Here is a 19,475-nt window from a genome sequence, read left to right as displayed (position 1 = left end):
CTGCAAAGAGACAATTCATATATCTGAATGTGAAAAGTCAGTATTTTCAAGTGATATCAGCATAATGGAGTTCCACTGCCGCAATTTCAAAACCAGCAGGAAAAATAAGTTCGGACTGAAGTGAAGCACTGCTGAGCAGTGGTGGTCCCTCCCGTCCTCATGGTGAATTATTGTACAAACCGATACCCCACAGCCCAATTCAATAAACTCTGTGCCGTTCCTTTACATTGGCACACGGTGAGCAGAGTTAAAGAAGAGATTCTTAAAGAAGAGACTCACTGCGGAGTGAGAGTAAGTCCACCTAAAGATTAATTAAAGTTATGGGCTAAAGTTCTGATAACTAACCGTTTCTGAGCTTCAAAATAAAGTCTTTAGCAAATCTACTGTGACTGGCTCTCCAAAAGCAGGACTAATTATGTGACTATTCACAGTGAAATAGTGAGACAGATTCATTGTTTATTCTGCTATTGATTCACTGCATGACAGCTAATTCTCTCTTATGGTTTTCACATGACAACAAAATAATTTTCTGTATGTTATTTACACCACACAGACATATTTTTGTTGGACAAAATACAGCTTGTATATGAATATATTAATGGGGTCATGAACTTCATTGTTTAAAATGTATCGCATTTATAATGTTAGTAGGATTTTTACAAGTCTGCTGACTTCAGTGCCCACTGCTGTGATCAGCTCACATCCTTGCATATGAGCTAAGTAGACCTATTACATGTGGAACTCTTGGCATGTTTTTACGATTACAGCTCTCGAGGTAAAATAATCGTGAAAAGTATTGATTATGGCATTATATTTAGTTTGTGGCATGAAAGGTTGCAGCGAAGAGGCGATCACAGACCTGTTGAGCGCAAATGCGCTGATCTCGTCATTGCAACTCGATTTCTGAACTCTCATGAATGCTTTCATCAATAAATGAGAGATTTTTTTTTTTAATTTAATAGGAATTTTAACATTGATCTCAGTCACTGATAAACTCACGGTCAAGAGAAACAAATTTTTGATTAACAGCTCCAGAGATTGAAGGGTTCTTTGCTTGATTCTGCTGAATTCAAAACTGACAGATAATTCTAAATGTGTTTATGAAGATAAGATGAAAACATTAACACCTTCTTTTGAATGGCTGAAAACTAAATCCGTTAGCAACCACATTAGTATTAAACACAGCATCACTCTGCAGCCCATCGGTGTAAGAGCAGTTGCCCTCCATCTCAACCCTTTCTTCCCTTGTCTTGATTAAGATGGCAATGACACCATTTCAACGACCTGTGCAAACACCAATCAGACAATTAACTCATATCGGTATCTATCAAAAGTGGTCCAAGGAAGGAACAGTGGAGAACCGGTGACAGGGTCATGGCTCATTGAGGCATAGGGAGAGCAAAGGCTGGCCTATGTGGTCCAAACAGGCGAGCAACTGTAGCTCAGATTGCTCAAGAAGTTAATGCTGGTTCTGATAGAAAGGTGTCAGAATACACAGTTCATTGCAGTTTGATGTGTATGGGGCTGCATAGACCAGTCAGGTGCTAATGCTGACCCCTGTCCACCACTGAAAGAGCCAACGGGCACTCAAGCATCAGAACTGGACCACGGACCAATGGAAGAAGTTGGTCTGGTCTGATAAATCATGTTTTCTTTTACAACATGTGGATGGCCAGGTGAGTGTGTGTGTCACTTATGGGGAAAACATGGCACCAGGATACACTATGGGAAGAAAGCAAGCCGGCGGAGGCAGTGTGATGCTTTGGGCAATGTTCTGCTGGGAAACCTTGGGTCCTGCCATCCATGTGGATGTTACTTTGACACGTACCACCTACCAAAACATTGTAGCATACACCCTTTCATGGAAACAGTATTCACTGGTGGTTGTGACCTCTTTCAGCAGGATAATGTGCACTGCCACAAAGCAAAAATGGTTCAGGAATGGTTTAAAGAGCACAACAACGAGTTTGAGGTGTTGACGATCTCGGAAAAGTCTGATCCATGCGGCCCCACCTCATAACTTATATGACTTAAAGGATCTGCTGCTAACATATTGGTGCCAGATACCACAGCACACCTTCAGGGGTCTAGTGGAATTCATGCCTCGTGGGTCAGAGCTGTCAATAGGAAGGTGGTCATAATGTTATGCCTGATATATATATATATATATATATATATATATATATATATATATATATATATATATATATATATATATATACCTACAATAAATACAGTTAACATCAAATGTGTTCAATTGAATTGTCCTTTGATCACTGAATAGGAAAATGTAAGCCCTATCTGTAAAAAAAAAATCTTATCATGGTAGGCTAAATAAGAGGTTTGAACTAGCAACATGCTGCAAGGTCACAAAAATGCAATTTCGAGATCTGTGGGCATTGGCACAGCTGTCACATGTTACATACATACAGGGTCATTCATCTCACATAGAGTTAAAAGGTTTACGCTGTTGTGAACCTGTAGAGAGCAGCATTTGATATAATCACATACTTCTATACCATCAGCTCTTCCTTACAGTAAAGGGGCGGAGCGATTATAGTAAAGCTCGTGCATTTTCCTGTCGTGGCAGCCGAAACATTATCGTTTTCACACACAACCAAACAAATTATATACTAACTGCTTCCAAGTGGATATATTCCGAATGTATGCTATTTTAACTAGTTCTTAGTGGTTTGTAATCGTATCGCAACGCGCTGAACAGCCATTCGCGACGAAGACGACTCGTTAAGGAGCTAGGTGGGACTTCGGTGTACCATTTCGCTTTTTGGAAGCAGGCTGTCTTTATTCATAAGGAAGTGGGTGAGTAATTGTCCTGTTGTCCTTTGGTCAGCTGTCGTGAGCTTCTCACTTCAGAGGCGTCCGCTTATGGTGCGCACGAAAGCGCAGAGCTGTAAAACATCTGCGCCGTCGGCGCGCTGCTGTGCATGTTTTAAAGATCTGCACTTTGCACGCGGCATAAGAGGACACAAGTGAGTGCTACTTACAAAGTTCTGTTTAGCATAAACAGAAAACGACTAGTTAACTAGTTCCGGTTCTTGTAAAACAGAGACGTGAACAGTGTATGACCATTATGAAATGTACCTGCAGTTAATTACACTCGAGAGAATTGGCGCTGGCGAGCGATTTGTTTCACCACCCTGGTGCCATATGTAGAAACATTTCATTCGTGAAGGATAATATACGGTAGCCTGCTGTACAGTTAAGAATTATCAGTAGCCTAAGAGTTTTGTATCACTCTGACGTGGTCTATTTTGTGATGTAGCCTACAACCTTTCAAGCACAATAAATAGGCTTTTGTTCACGTGAAATTAAATTAGGTTGAAATTGTGTTTTATTAACGCGAGAGGTTTGCAATCTTGTAGATGCAAAGCATCCTTTAATATGATTATCCTGAGAGTACTCTTTGTGGAGTTTTTAAGGAGGAATAAATAAAGCCAGTTTCTTGTATAATAAACAAATGTATAATTTGAGAAGTTAATATTATAAATATGTGTTTTCTTCTTCTTTCTCCTTATAGGACTGTATTTGTGGGATTGGGGGGGGGGGGGGGGGCATTCCAGAAAGCAGGTTATGTTACATACCTGGGTATGTTTAAGAGTAAGTGTATAACCTCAACTTTCGGTTCTAACTAACAGCTAACAACAGTGGTAACTTTCAGGTTATGTTAGTTCACACAGCAACTCACTCTCTGAACAACCTGCTTCCAGGGTTAGTTTAAGGTATTCATATATGTGTTATTTAATATAGTTATATTAATATAACTAAATTTGTTATATAGTTACAGTTATATAATATACAACATTATATATTAAAGGAACACTCTACCGTTTTTAGAAATAGGGCTTATTCAACTTCTTTCCTGCATTTAGATATGTGGGCAAATGCATTTTTGTCTCAGTGCATGCATTGTTTTAGTTTGGCAGGGTCGCCGCTAGCTTAGCTTAGCATAATGAATGGAATCCTATGTTGCCAGCTAGCATGTCCCGAGCATTGACGTTACTCACGTGACGATAGCCAACAGCATAGACATTTGAAGCAGTTTTACTCACCGGCTGCTTCCAAAGCAGGACCGAACCTTTATCGCTGGGACCGCTCCGTCAAAAACACACTTCTTTGGTATGATTTGGTGAAGTCCTGACAGCAGTGAACAGTGGAGATCCCCTTTGTGACGCAACTTAAGCGATGTTGATTTTACGCTTCCCTTCATTTCTGCGTTCAAATCGGTTTAAATGCAGCGCTGCCTTCCCGGAATGCTGTGCTGAAGCCTTGAAGTCGCTCGACGTCACCCATAGGAATAAAGTGGAGCGCGGCGCGGACTATAATGATGACTGGATCTGCACCCGAGAGAGTGTTTATGGGCGTGCATTTCCTCTCTCGCTCTAGTCAGGCGCGCGCGCACCCTACCGGGAGAAGAGCCCGTACGGCCCATATAGGACCTTCCGCTCTATTAATGTCAAGCCGAGCCATACTCGAAAAAAACTCTCCGAAACTTGTGAGAAACCAGGAGTATTTTTAACACAGAAATACTCCATCAAACATCCAACATTAGTTTTTGAAACTTTGTCAATGGGAATCCAAGTCTTTAACAGTGTAAAAAGCTCAGTATGCATGAAACAGCACCCCCCCCCCCCTTTAATATGTATGATGGTTTAACATGTATTAACTTGTTGAGAACAAGAGCTCAGCTGTGTAGGAAACAGGTTTCCAGGATGAGGGGTCCATTATACAGCATTGCCCTGAGCAGCCATCATTATTCAGAAAAAAACTGACCTTGCAGAAATTGACCAATCAGAATAATTAGCCTATTCCACAGAGCGCTGTACTGAAGGTCCATGTTGAATGACTTGTCCTTGGCTTTACTACCTTTAGTGGACTTTTTACCTTCTGATGAGTTTTGGCAGTTTATTCGTGGATGGCTAGGAATAAATCAATCATTTCACCTTGATAGAGGTTCATCATACAGCAGTGCAGTTTTACAAGGCTTGAATTTAAAGGCTCTCTTTGGAGAAAACTGCAGTTCAACATTCAGTGATAATCCACAGCAGGTGATGTTGACAAAAAATAACTCATATAAACTCAGAATTGGAATCAAAATGTATTAATTACTCATTTGTTGTAGGCTACTGTTGCTAAACCTCAGCCAGCCAGCGGATCAATTATTTAATCTAAATGCATTTATTGCCATAATAATTGCTTATTAATTGTATATTATATAACTGTAACTATATAACAAATTTGCCTAAGTGAATATAACTAAGCTATATTAATTATATAACATGCACCTGAATACCTCAAACTAAACCTTGAAGCAGGTTATGTTCAGAGAGTGAGTTGCTATCACTTACATACCCTGAAAGTTACCAATGTTTTTGGTTACCTTAAACATACCCAGGTATGTCACATAACACAGCTTTCTGAAATATCCCCCAGTTATGAAATAATAATAATAATAATAATAATAATAATAATACATTATTACAATAATCAGGTGATTACTTTTAGCATGATATGGACGTTAAAAAAAAAATCCATTGAGAATTGAATTTTTGTGGTTTGCTATTGCTCTGATTGCTCTGACTTCTCAGAAACGGGAAGTTATTTTTTGATTATGAGGGCTCATTGATTAAAAAAAAAATAATTATGTCCACGTTTGAATAATTTTTTATGAATTCTGCAATATTCCAGAATTGTCCATTTTCTAAAGTGGACAGAGAAAATATTTTCATAGGCTACTATTTATAGCCTAACTATTATTAACCATTCTATCCCTATTCAACATTTGTTTACAAAATCGTTGTAGGAACTTTGTGATTGCAAATATAATGCATGGTGGCTTTGTAATGTGAGTGACAATTAAATCGTCAATCGAAATTATTTGTAACCATATAGTAACTTTGTAGCCTACGCCCAAATTTCATAATCGTGCTAGCATGCATGGTCGCGAGGGGCTAAATAATTCAGTGCACGATGGGATCGCGCGTCCTTAAAGAACCTAGACTGTGGAACATATGCGAAATGCAGTCCGTCAGCTCCAGTCATCCTCAGGTTTCTGCTTCAGACACAGAGGACACACTATTTACAAGTAGGGAGACACTGCGGCGCGATTCGTGGGCCGATGTGACCTGTGGGACGCCGGGTCCTGCATTTGCGGGGTCCTGCACACTGTGCGCTTGTAAGAACGAGCAAGCTAGTTAAATAGTTCAGTTGCATAACAGCGCAGCTGACGTCCCTTTCTGCATTCATCATATGTCGACGTCAGAGCGGCAGAGTCTCGGGAGCGCGCACTAGGTCATATGAGGGAGCGAGCTGCCTGCTTCACGCTCTTGTACCGTCTGAACAAAATGTACGTTTGAGTTATTCCTCTGTGTTTTAAACAGTTGTTGAAGCTCACGATACAAAATGGTACCCTGTTTGTGTTCTATTTGTAGTACTTTATTTTTAGTGCTCTATTTGCAGCGGGTTTCTGAGTAAACCGATTCAGCTCCTTGGTATAGTTTAGCAGTCATTTATTTACGTGCCTGAAGCATGTCGGACATGATGGATCCCACCAATAGCAACAGATGATGCCTAACACGTACTTGTCGGGTGGTCAACATAAAAGCTGTGTTAAGTTAATCTGGTTTATTTAAAACTTTTAATATAACCACGGGCTTGCATGAATATAGAGTTTATATAAGTGGTATTTCATATGCATGTTTCCCAGCAATTACAAAAACAAAATGTAAAATAATCAATCACACATTGTTTCTGTAATTAAACATCTGAGATTTTAATATTTTTATATTGTAATGATTTCTCAGCTACTCTCCAAATTAATGTAGAAACAAATTAAAGATAATTTTTATTCAATATTTGTTGTAATGGCCATCCCAGCTAACAGGGAACGTTCTCAGAACGTTGGCTAACGTTCTCTGAAAGTTCTCTCAAAGTTATCAAAAAACGTTCTTGCCATAACGTTATTAGAACATTGTGCCAACGTTATTTGCTATTGAGAAACGTTCTAAAAACGTTAGCTATAAAACGTAATTCTTACATTGTTAGTGGAACGTTTTAAAAACGTTACTACATTAAAAAAAGTCTTAGTCAATTAGTCATTACAAATTAGTCATACGGCTTTTTTCTCAAACTTCAGATACATAATTTGTATATCCAGAGACAACTTAACAACACTTAAATGCTATTTTCGTGTATATATTTATTTTTTTACAATCAGAAGAAAAATCTAGTAAACTAATTATGTATTAAGTATAAATGTAATATAAATATAAAAGTCAATTATAAAAGTGGGTTTAGCTTTTTTAAGAAAGAATAAGATGTCAATAAACAAAAGCAAGTACATTAAAGAAGAAAACAGGAATATTTTATTTGATCATACTCCACACCCTTTATAAGAAGGTTATTTAACGTTCTTAGAACCTAATGAGAACGTTAATACAACGTTCCACAGACTGGACATTTCAACGTTCCTAGAACATTCAAAAACATTTTTAGAATTTAATGGGAACGTTAGGGAAACGTTCTTATAACCTAAAATTGTTAGCTGGGATATCACTATTTATAGGCTACTGGTAGCTTACTATGTCTCTATGAAACTGATTCATTTAATTAATGAGTAATTCAACATTACAGTAACTGAAAGCAATGTAAATTTCAACATTTGTTAGGCTTAAAAAAACGTTTAATTTAAGTGAACAGTTCAGACACTGTGTGAAAATGTGAAGAGTGTTAAATCAAATGTGTCTCTTAAATATATAAATAGCCTACAGTCTCGATTTTTAATGAGTTTCACCGATGCATCATATTGTTAGACATTATAGTATTGTTACACCCCGTGTTTAGCAATTGTAGGTTTATGTAGTCAGGTCAAGGCTGTTGATTTTAGGAGTTTTTTGGCATCTCCTGGTACATATCCCATACACCCATAAAAAACATTACAGAACTCACAGTGTACATTTATAATATAATATATGGACTCCTTATATCATTTGGTTATTTGGTGTGCTTTTGGATTCTCCGAAAGGGCCTTGAAGCTTGCAGAAAATCTAATTTTGTAAGAATCGCCCTTCAATCTAATCGTTTACTTGTTGAATAAGCAAATGGTGACAAATTGATTGTGTTAAACAAGATAAATGGCGTATATGCTTAATTTCATTACAAGTGTGCGATTGATCGCGATTTAATTTATCAAATTAATTTAATCGATTGACAGCATATTTATTGAATCTCAAAAAAGCCTTTGTTTTGATCACAGCCACTGTGATGAATTTTGAGACTTTTGCCTTTGAAAAAACATAGAGTTTTACTTGGTTTGGTGTTCAGTGCTTTTAATCTTTTATTCTTTATCCTTTTCAGTTAATTTTATTTATTATTATTTTCATTTATTTCACCCTGTATTATTAGCTGGGAAATGTGTTTCTCTGTTTAAAGGCACAATATGTAATGTTTCAGCATTAAAAATATAAAAGATCACTATATCTATGTTATATATTTTTTAAAGTTGTGTGTTTACATTATCCCGACAGTTCCAATTAACTTCTAAATCCAGAGAAATTAATATTTTAATTCGAAGACACGGACCGTGTCTTTATTTCCGTTATGTCGCCAGTCTTTCACGTCATATCCACGTTTGTGTCTTGCTTCCTGCGAACTCGGCGGAACCATAGATATCTATGGGCGGAACCGCCAAACTCAAAGAGGAGCACTGACAGACAGTATAAGGGGAACCCCCGTATAAAAAAGTCTGTATGATAATGGATCATGACTACTCTTTGCCTGTACGTTTTGCCAGCTCAACAAAGCGCAAACGTACGGGTGAAAAAAATGACCCGAGAAGATTTTGGGACAGTAGAAGAAGCAATAGACGTGTAAACCTTGGAGAAGCCTTTGAAAGATGGCGAAATCTTCGTGACAAGCTCGGACTGTAGAGAGATGCTGATCTCGCTTGCGTTTTAATAAACAGGTCATTTAAGTAACCATTCAGCTAACATAATAATCATATAATCATAACATGCTGTATGTTTGCATATTGCATAGCGATCTTGACCACAGTGAGACGCGTTTAGCTGAATACGTAATGTTATACATTTTGTATCGGCTTTTCAAACAGGCGGATTCTCTGTTTTTGGAGACTGAAAGAGCTATTTTTTTAAAAACTGATTCAAAAGTATTTCTATCCGTATATTTGGTGACACGATGATGTCATGTGTAAAACGCAGATGGACTAGCTATTATTGGTTTTATATGTAGCTGGAGAAAGTAACGTTAGCTTCATAAGGTAATATGCCACTATCTTGGTCAATTAATATAAGGTGACCGTCACTTTTATCATATGTTAATACTAGCTACATATAATATCTATTTAATAATGATCTACTTATTCATATATCTCTGAGTTCCAAAATAAATGTTTATTAGAATGATTGATGAACGTGGGGAGCGACACAGCGCGTGTTCCAATGAACAACGTATTGCTGGTCCTGGTTCTCTCATTTACTGTTTTATGTTGGTAATGATAAACTAAATTGAAATTTATTTCCTTATTGAAGAGTTGATATACAGAATGTTCGACAATCGCGGATGCCATGTCAATATATCTATAATTTGAGTAACTCAAATTATGATGCGCGGTTAATTTGTCAACATAGCCTACCAACTTATAGGTATGTTGGCATAGCGACCGCCCGCACAACATTCTGTCTCGCACATTATCTAACGTTACTGATAAGTTTGTTAAGTAACGGTAGCTCGCTGCTATTTCATTAGATTGACATTACATAAAGTGAAAAGCCGTAACTAAACTTAACAATAATAGAGATGTAATGTAACAATTACCTTGTCAGTGAACATGTTTTCTGCTGGAGATGCCAGATTCGCTGGTTGACAGTGGCAATAATGACAACAACTCCCATGAGCCCACGCACTTTCCCGACGTCATCAAAGTACGTCTGTTGTTATTATTTTGAATGAGTGACCCCTAGTGGCCAAAAGTTGCATACTGCACGTTTAAAGTGCATGGTGATATCGCGAAGTCATCGCAATTGGTTCCTTTCTCCAAGATCCATCACTATTTTGCATATCAATGCATATTTTTGTCCTGAGGAAATTTGTTAAGACCCAGGCACCCCTAGAGTTTGTAATTGTAAGTCAGTGACAGATATGGCCCTATGAAAACTAATGGCCAGTGAGTGTCTGTTTCTAAACCACAGAGGTCTGACATTGAGACTATCAACAGCTTAACAGCTATTTATCAGTTATCATCTGAAAACACTCCCAACTCCTCAAAGTATAAACGCTTGGTCAGGACCCCTCGGTGTCACTTTGCACAGGGTACCCCTTTACCGTCATTTGTCAGGGTACTCCGTTGATTTCAATGCAAAAAACGTTGCCGTCATACAGATGTGTTGGGCATGGAAATGTTATTGTCATGATTAAATTATATTTTGGCTTATGATTTTGCCACTATGACATGTTGGAGTGTGATTCTCATATTAATCAACCAGAATCATTTTGTTTATGCTATTTACGCTATTTATGCTATGTATGACACGTTTGAACACATAAACCAACCCCATCCCTAAACCAACCAATTTGTGTATTATATGATATAAAACACATATAACAGGCAGATATGACTGCAGGCACTCTTTATTCAAACAGTAAATATATTCCATGTGTTTAGAGGCCAAATGGTTATTTGTGTGAAGAAAATCCCCAAAGATCCAAAGATCATGCACACATTTAAAAATGGTCTCCCAAAGAAACATTACGTTAGCTTTAATAGTGAAATTGCATTGGCTCTCTTATGTTTTGTGACCAATTGCATCATTACAATAGCTTTGATTGTGAAATGTCATTGGGTCTCGTGTGTCTTATGACTGTTTGCGCCATGCTAAAGAGTCGGTGTATCTTTTGAATGATATGACTGAGTTTGTGTGTGCATTCACGGAGTATTGGGATCATCATTTCAGCAATTAAAACATTAAAACATTAAAGGTTTAGTTCACCCAAAAATCAAAATTCTGTCATTAATTACTCACCCTCATGTCGTTCGACACCTGAATGAATCTGCTTCGTGAGTTCACGTCCCAGGCCCAAACGGAAGACAATAATTTGTTGAATAAAGTTGTTATTTAGGGGGGGTTTTGTGCACAAAAACTATTCTCGTCGCTTCATAAAATGATGGTAGAGCCACTGTAGTGAGATGGGCTTTGTAACGACGTCTTTAGTGCCTTTATGGGTCTTGAGAGAGGAAATGACATTGGTGTCAATGAAGGCCTTTCTGAGCCATCGGATTCAACAAAAATATCTTCAAGTGTTCCAAAGATTAACAGTCTTACGGGTGTTGAAAGATGTGAGGGTGAGTAATTAATGACAGAATTTAAATTTTTCTTCACATAAAGATATCGAAAGAAGATTTGGAATGCAACATGAGTTCATATTTTTATACTATTTTTTGGTCAGTTTTTGCAATAAATACTTGAGACTGTATTTTAATTTATCATTTTGTTATTATGTGTTTTAAATTGTTTAGAAATGGGTTAGTTTAGGGTAGGAGTGGATTAAACATAGAATTAAATGTGTTTTGATCTGACACATTGGGCAAACAACTGAAATCAATGGACTACCCTAAGCATAGAAAAATTATGGTAAAGGGGTGCCCGTTGCCTTAAAAAGTAAACGGTCCTGCAAGCGTCAATATGCGACGTGTTGGCAACACTGTTTTGGTCTCTACAAATAATGATCTGCTATAGACATAATTTGATATATGTGGGACATAAAAATGATATCCTCCTGGTATCCTAATTTTTATTTGGTATTTTTTTTCTTCAGATTACATTGTTTAGAGCATAAGAAACAAATGGAATTTGGTTTTTGTGAAAAAAAATAATTTTATTAATCAGTTATGATATGTCCTCTGCAGTTGACACCAGGACCTCAGTTGTTTAAAAAATAAAATGACATAATATGTATTGGCAAAAACAATTGGATTTATTTTAGGTTTCAGGATTTTTTAAAAACAAATATTGTTTAAAGATGATTATGCATTGATATACCATTTTACTTTATGAAATATGTGGGTAAAATGGCTATATTAGATTTCCCTTTCAATGTAATGCATCTTTACGCTGGATCTAATTTACATATTAATGTATTCTTAGTGTAACATGTAATAAGAAAAGAAGTGTAATAGTGGAAGTAATAATTGGAAACATTTTCATAATAATATCTCATATTTCGTAGGAATTGATATGTAATTTCTTTCCCTATTCTTCACATCCTATTCTTTCCAAAATGCCTAATAAACATTTAAGTCCTGGTGTCTTTTGCAGTGGACATTAATTAAACGGCATGTCTATTCACACCAAGTGCAAATAGCTTGCCTTGTTGAGAAGTCCTATTCGCTCAGCCTAACAATGCCTTGCTGTGCCAAACAACATTTAAAAAAAACATTTGTGTTTTAACATCTTCTCTGGTGCAATCAGTGTTTAATCAATCATTGTTTTGTCGTGATCTACACAGGTTTAAATCCAGCTTTTGCAAAGCTTGCTTTTCTTTCTTTTCTCATCACAAATCACCTTAGAAAGGCATTTACTTACAACAAAAAATAAGAAAATGTTCTAAATGTGGAAATAAAGTGCCAAACAAAATGTTTAATAATAATAAAAAACATTTATTGGGTAGGGTTAGGATAGGTAGAGAGGGCTTTTAGTGACCCTTTATGGCGGCATCCATTTAATAATTTAAATAAATATCATAATTTCCACTATATTATTATTGCATCCGACAACAATACTGAGGTGCAAATAGCATGTACATGTCAAAATAAAGTATAAATTACATGCAATATTTATATTGCAGAGAACTGCTACTTTTATATGGTGTATACATATCACTATTTTCACTTAGCATCATAGACCGTAAAAAAATATGGACGACTCGACATCATCCGTTTCCGCTTGCCATATTTGAAGCTTTCAGGCAGCCTTGCACGGTGCGGACATCTTGGGACCGAGTCTGCGCAGTAGTGATTTCGGGACCGGAGTTGCGCAGTAGAGCGCAGGAAGTAGAGCAGGAAGTACAGTCGCGATATCAAAAGCCCGCCCACACTCTCGCAGATGCAGAACAATTAATTATGTTGGTGTGAAATAAACAGTTAAGGAAATGTAGAAATTAAAGCTAAAGCTCTAATCTGCCCCCAAAAATTTCGAAAAAAGTCTGTTAGTGCCTCAGTGACAACTTCACTCAGAGAAGCCGTCAGTCTCAGCTGTCAATCATGACGTCACACCCCCCGTTTTTATAGCATCAAATAACTAACTCAAACTAAACTTATTTTTAAAACGAACACCTGAAATGAAATCATCGTGATGATAACTGCCTTCAGTGACATAAACTACCTTTGGGGGGAAATTTTTGAAGTGTAATTTTATTATTTAGTTTGCCTCGCGTCCATTAGAAATCACAGAGGGGCGGCTATACTGGGACCGGTCACCGGGGGGCGATCGAGGCGCGAAAGCTTCAGTAAATGAGAGGGAAACTGCAGGCTTGGACAGTGCACTGTAAACATTTTTTGTTGGTTTTGTTGGTTTATCTTAAAAAAGTAAGTAACCTGGTTTAAAATCTTGAGTTTATTGAAATTCAAAATTTGAGTTGATACAATGAAGGAAATGTGTTTAATAAATAGAAACTCAAAATATTATTGTATCTGAACCACATAAAAAAATTTGATAAATCATTTGGCATGTTTCACTGCGTCATCAGAAATAAAACACACACAATTACCCAATATACTTACAAAATCTTTTAATAATCTTTTAATAAAGGTTATTGTCGAATCTCAAAAAAGTTCATTGTATTAACTTAACATTTTAAATTCAATGAACTCAAAATTTTAAGGCAACCAGGTAACATTATTTTATAAATATTTTTTTACAGTGCAGATATTTTCACTCATAAAATGTTATTATTACAACATTATAAATGTATTTTCTGTTACTTTTGATACATTTTAGGCATTGTTACGGAAAATAAAAGTTTGAATTTCTTTTAGTGTTTAGAATTGCAGCTTATCCCAAAAAGTCCATCCTAAAATCTTTGTGCCAAAAAGTCAACATTTCTCCATTTAACATACAGTGGTTTCATGGAAGAATTACTCCATTATTTTTTACATACTAGAAATCCAGTATGCAAGTTATCAAGACAACATCCTTAAGTTACTACAATCTACAATCTACAATCTACAATCAATTAACACAGAGTTTACATTACACACAGATAATAAAAAGTTGATGTAATGATCAACATTATGTCAACTGAACTCAACAAAATTGTTTGCAACTAAAAAGGTTGAATTAAATCAATATATTAAAATTCGAGCAGCAGCATTCTAAGCTGATCTATGATTGTAAATAAATATGTTCTAGAATGATTCCTCATATTCCTCTCCTCAGATATTTAATAATGAAGAATCACCAACTTATGTAGGGAATTTTTTGAAAAAACAGAAATTTCTAAGTCATTATGTTCGCATTATGTATATCTAAAATATGTGTAGTTATGGCAGTCATTTCACAGATTTAAAATTATCTTGTAAGTTTTATATAGCTGTTCTTGGGAATTTATGATTTATTTGATCAACAAGTAACACCCACTTGTTGACGTTTGGTGTTGGTGAAGCAGAAACCAGTTTAACTGCCACTGGAGAAAGGAAGTGGTTGTAAAGAGAATTTTGAATTCTGCAAAAAATATTGAAATGACACAACATAATTTGTGTTTTGTTTTTCTTGCACATTTATTTATATGTATATAAATTACATTTATAATATATATATATATATATATATATATATATATATATATTTATATATATATATATATATATATATATATATATATATATATATATATATATATATATATATATATATATATACAGTATTGTTCAAAATAATAGCAGTACAATGTGACTAACCAGATAATCAAGGTTTTTCGTATATGTTTTATTGCTACGTGGCAAACAAGTTACCAGTAGGTTCAGTAGATTGTCAGAAAACAAATGAGACCCAGCATTCATGATATGCACGCTCTTAAGGCTGTACAATTGGGCAATTAGTTGAATTAGTTGAAAGGGGTGTGTTCAAAAAAATAGCAGTGTGGCATTCAATCACTGAGGTCATGAATTTTGTGAAGAAACAGGTGTGAATCAGGTGGCCCCTATTTAAGGATGAAGCCAACACTTGTTGAACATGCATTTGAAAGCTGAGGAAAATGGGTCGTTCAAGACATTGTTCAGAAGAACAGCGTACTTTGATTAAAAAGTTGATTAGAGAGGGGAAAACCTATAAAGAGGTGCAAAAAATGATAGGCTGTTCAGCTAAAATGATCTCCAATGCCTTAAAATGGAGAGCAAAACCTGAGAGACGTGGAAGAAAACGGAAGACAACCATCAAAATGGATAGAAGAATAACCAGAATGGCAAAGGCTCAGCCAATGATCACCTCCAGGATGATCAAAGACAGTCTGGAGTTACCTGTAAGTACTGTGACAGTTGGAAGACGTCTGTGTGAAGCTAATCTATTTTCAAGAATCCCCCGCAAAGTCCCTCTGTTAAAAAAAAGGCATGTGCAGAAGAGGTTACAATTTGCCAAAGAACACATCAACTGGCCTAAAGAGAAATGGAGGAACATTTTGTGGACTGATGAGAGTAAAATTGTTCTTTTTGGGTCCAAGGGCCACAGGCAGTTTGTGAGACGACCCCCAAACTCTGAATTCAAGCCACAGTACACAGTGAAGACAGTGAAGCATGGAGGTGCAAGCATCATGATATGGGCATGTTTCTCCTACTATGGTGTTGGGCCTATTTATCGCATACCAGGGATCATGGATCAGTTTGCATATGTTAAAATACTTGAAGAGGTCATGTTGCCCTATGCTGAAGAGGACATGCCCTTGAAACGGTTGTTTCAACAAGACAATGACCCAAAACACACTAGTAAACGGGCAAAGTCTTGGTTCCAAACCAACAAAATTAATGTTATGGAGTGGCCAGCCCAATCTCCAGACCTTAATCCAATTGAGAACTTGTGGGGTGATATCAAAAATGCTGTTTCTGAAGCAAAACCAAGAAATGTGAATGAATTGTGGAATGTTGTTAAAGAATCATGGAGTGGAATAACAGCTGAGAGGGGCCACAAGTTGTTTGACTCCATGCCACACAGATGTCAAGCAGTTATTATTATTATTATTATTATTTTTTATTTTTTTTACATTGATCATTAGTAGCTTCCACTCATGCTTGCTCAATAGTCCCTTTCACACAGCAATGTTGTCTGGGCTGTTGTCTTCATCGGCCTGCATGAGGAGATTGAAGCACTTTAGTTTCACTATCTGTTCAATTAGACAACATTTTTGACATCTGAGTTACAGGCATAAAGGGATGATCAAACAGAACGACGTGCGTTATAGTATGCAGAGCCACAAATGGAAAAGAAGGCACATGTGCGACACGTTAAAAAAGCTGTGAGATGTGGCACAGCAGTCAAAGATTATAATGTGCACATATTTAAATAGAAAAACTATTAAAAAGATTGCAGAGGAATCATGTCATCTCCATAAGAAATGGGGCATTCAAGTTATATTCTCAGCCATACATTGGGGCAAAAAAGTATTTATGTAGCCAACAATAGTGCATGTTCTCCCACTTAAAAAGATTAGAGAGGCCTGTAATTTTCATCATATGTACACTTCAACTATGAGAGACAGAATGAGAAAAAAAATCCAGAAAATCACATTGTTTGATTTTTAAATAATTTATTTGCAAATGATGGTGGAAAATTTGGTCACCTACAAAAATAAATGTTGCTGAGTTGCACCATACCTACTGTGAAGCATGGGGGGGACAAACATCATGCTTCATCATTGGGGCTGTTTTTCTGCAAAGGGATCAGGACGACTGATCTGTGTAAGGGAAAGAATAAATGGGGCCATTTATCGTGAGATTTTGAGTAAAAACCTCCTTCCATCCGCAAGGGCATTGAAGATGAAACTAACTAGGTCTTTCAGCATGACAATGATCCCCAACGATTTTCTGGATTTTTCATAGTTGAAGTGTACCTATAAAAGTTACAGGCCCTCTCTCATCTTTTTAAGTGGGAAAACTAAATACTTTTTTTACACCCCTGTATATGAAAACCAATATGAAACAGATGGAGAGTGTATCTTTTGTATTTTAAAAAATATAAAATAGAATGACTCTAAAGATGGGCTGTTAGTACTAAATTATTTCTTAGTCAATATTAAGGAGGATCTCTTAAAGATCACTGTCCCTTAAAGAGTGCATGTTTAAGAGTGGCTGGCACATATAATTGTAGCAGAGCTTTATGCATCCTGTTGAATCCCTAGATGTGAGTGTAAAGTCTATAGTTCTATTGTATTTCATATTAAACTGTTGGAGGGAACATGGAATGTTGAGTCCAGACAGGATGTAGTAGTTTGGCAGCTTGTTTACAGGGCTACCAACTCTCACGCATTTGGTGTGAGACACGCTTTTAAGCTCTGTGTTAGCACGCTCTCATGCTGACCACTTTAAATATATTTCTTCTAATATTTGTATTATTTTTATAACAATTTGTGTAGTAATTAAGGTTAAAATAGAGAATTTCAATTCAAAGAGACAAATTAGAGTCATTTTGTGGCTAAAAATTATAATGTTAATTTGTAATGCCATTACACTCAGAAAATTATTGCAGTCTTGCATTTTAATATTTAGATATGATGAAACACTAGATTTCTTTAAATATGACATTTTAAAACATTAATAACTTTAACTTTAGCATCCTAATATTTTTAGTAAATGATTATACTTATATAAGCACACAAGTAAATATTCAAGAATGTAAGCACATATAATTTGACCCAAGAAACGTTTAAAATAGTGCTAAAATAGTGCATACAAGCTCATTTTTCCTTTTTATGTACAGTAAGCTATATACTACATATGAATTGATACTAAATCAAGATCGAAAAGGGACAAATAGGAAATAGGACAATAAGGAAAAAATAAAAAAGATATCACTCCAACCTGACCTTAAAAGTTGGCAACCCTGGTTTAGTGATGTGAAGTATTTTGGCATGAATGCTCTCTAAACATTTTCCAGATGGAAGAAGTGTGAACAAGCTGTGTGATGAATGATAGCAACAAAACTGGCCCCACTGAACTGGGCCATGAACTGGACATCCGTTGCAGGGTTTGGGCCTCTTGAAATTGCAAGGTCTGGTTACCTCTTTTTCGTGGGAGTTGTGCTACCATTCAAAAGTTTGGGTGTTAGTAAGACATTTATAATGATACAAAATATTTCCACCTAAAATATACTTTAACGCTTATACTAATTAAATAATCCTGAAAAAAAATAAAGAAATACACAGCTTTAAAAAAAATTAAGCACCAAAATTCAGGTCTCCAATTAAAAAATGTTCTAGTGACTGATCACATCTAAATTTTTCTGCTGGCTAAACTGAATTTCTTTTAATTGATTCACAGAAATTCAATTTGGGCAACTAAAAAAGTTAGATGTGATCAGTCACTAGAACATTTTCAATTGGAGACCTGAATTTTTTCTTTACAGTGAATGTTAAAGCAGCACTAGGTAACTTTTCAACCTTCATAATATATTTTCAAGACTCTTGTGATGATACATCGACTTACAATAGGTTGAATGACACGTCTGCCATAGCTTGACGTGGTCTGTATCGTTATTTTTAATCGTACTTTCGGGTTTCGGGTAGTAACCCGAGAACAATAAGAACTACAAAATTCGACTGCTTTACGGCATATACGTCACTTCCACCAACACCCACACTTCCTTAAATTCGGACGTGTGAGCCCAACTTTGTTCGTCGGATAATATAGTCATGTCTGAAGCAGCAGAGACAAATAAGAAAGAAAAGGTTTTGTTGGAGGAAAGCAATAAGAGGAAACGAAAAAGTGATGGGATTAAAGGCAGGACGAGGACCAGCGTTTGCTCGTTGGCGTGAGCTGAAGGAGGCGTGCCCGACCGATGCTGTCCTGCTTGCTATGGTGATTACCTACCACTCAAACATTGAACTGAAGTATCATATAGATTCTGTAAAACGCTAACCAATAGACTACTATAATGACGCTAGCTTGTAAACGTGAGCATCGCGATTATTTGGCGTTTGAAAAAAATAAAACCCATGAAATTATATTCATATGACATGCTGAAACCACTGACTGTACCTGGAATGAAGACATTTCACACGCGCCGCCAGAAGAACACCTGCATGTGAACTCCTCCTGCAGTGTTCAGGGGAACTGTTAGTGCTGCACCAACCCGCGGGGACGCTTTTATGACGTTATTTGGCCCGCCCCACACAACTTTATATATTTTTACAACCCGCCCCGCACCCGCGACCATTAAATAGACATACTTTTTCCCAAC

General features: G+C 36.4%; 1 protein-coding gene across 2 annotated transcripts in view; it reads left to right on the top strand.

Moving 5' to 3' along the window:
* The first annotated feature begins 2,550 nt into the window (after positions 1 to 2,550).
* The window catches only part of thraa (thyroid hormone receptor alpha a), a 40,608-nt gene continuing 23,683 nt past the window's right edge, over positions 2,551 to 19,475 (top strand). For both annotated transcript variants that reach the window (XM_067417970.1, XM_067417955.1), the window contains exon 1: positions 2,551 to 2,820. The gene's annotated coding sequence lies outside the window, so the exon portion shown is untranslated. The remainder of the gene's footprint in view (positions 2,821 to 19,475) is intronic.

This window comes from Pseudorasbora parva, chromosome 2, assembly GCF_024679245.1.
Source record: "Pseudorasbora parva isolate DD20220531a chromosome 2, ASM2467924v1, whole genome shotgun sequence".
Classification (NCBI taxonomy): domain Eukaryota; kingdom Metazoa; phylum Chordata; class Actinopteri; order Cypriniformes; family Gobionidae; genus Pseudorasbora; species Pseudorasbora parva.
Note: the sequence above shows the minus strand (reverse complement) of the source record. Positions and strands in the feature narration are given on the sequence as shown.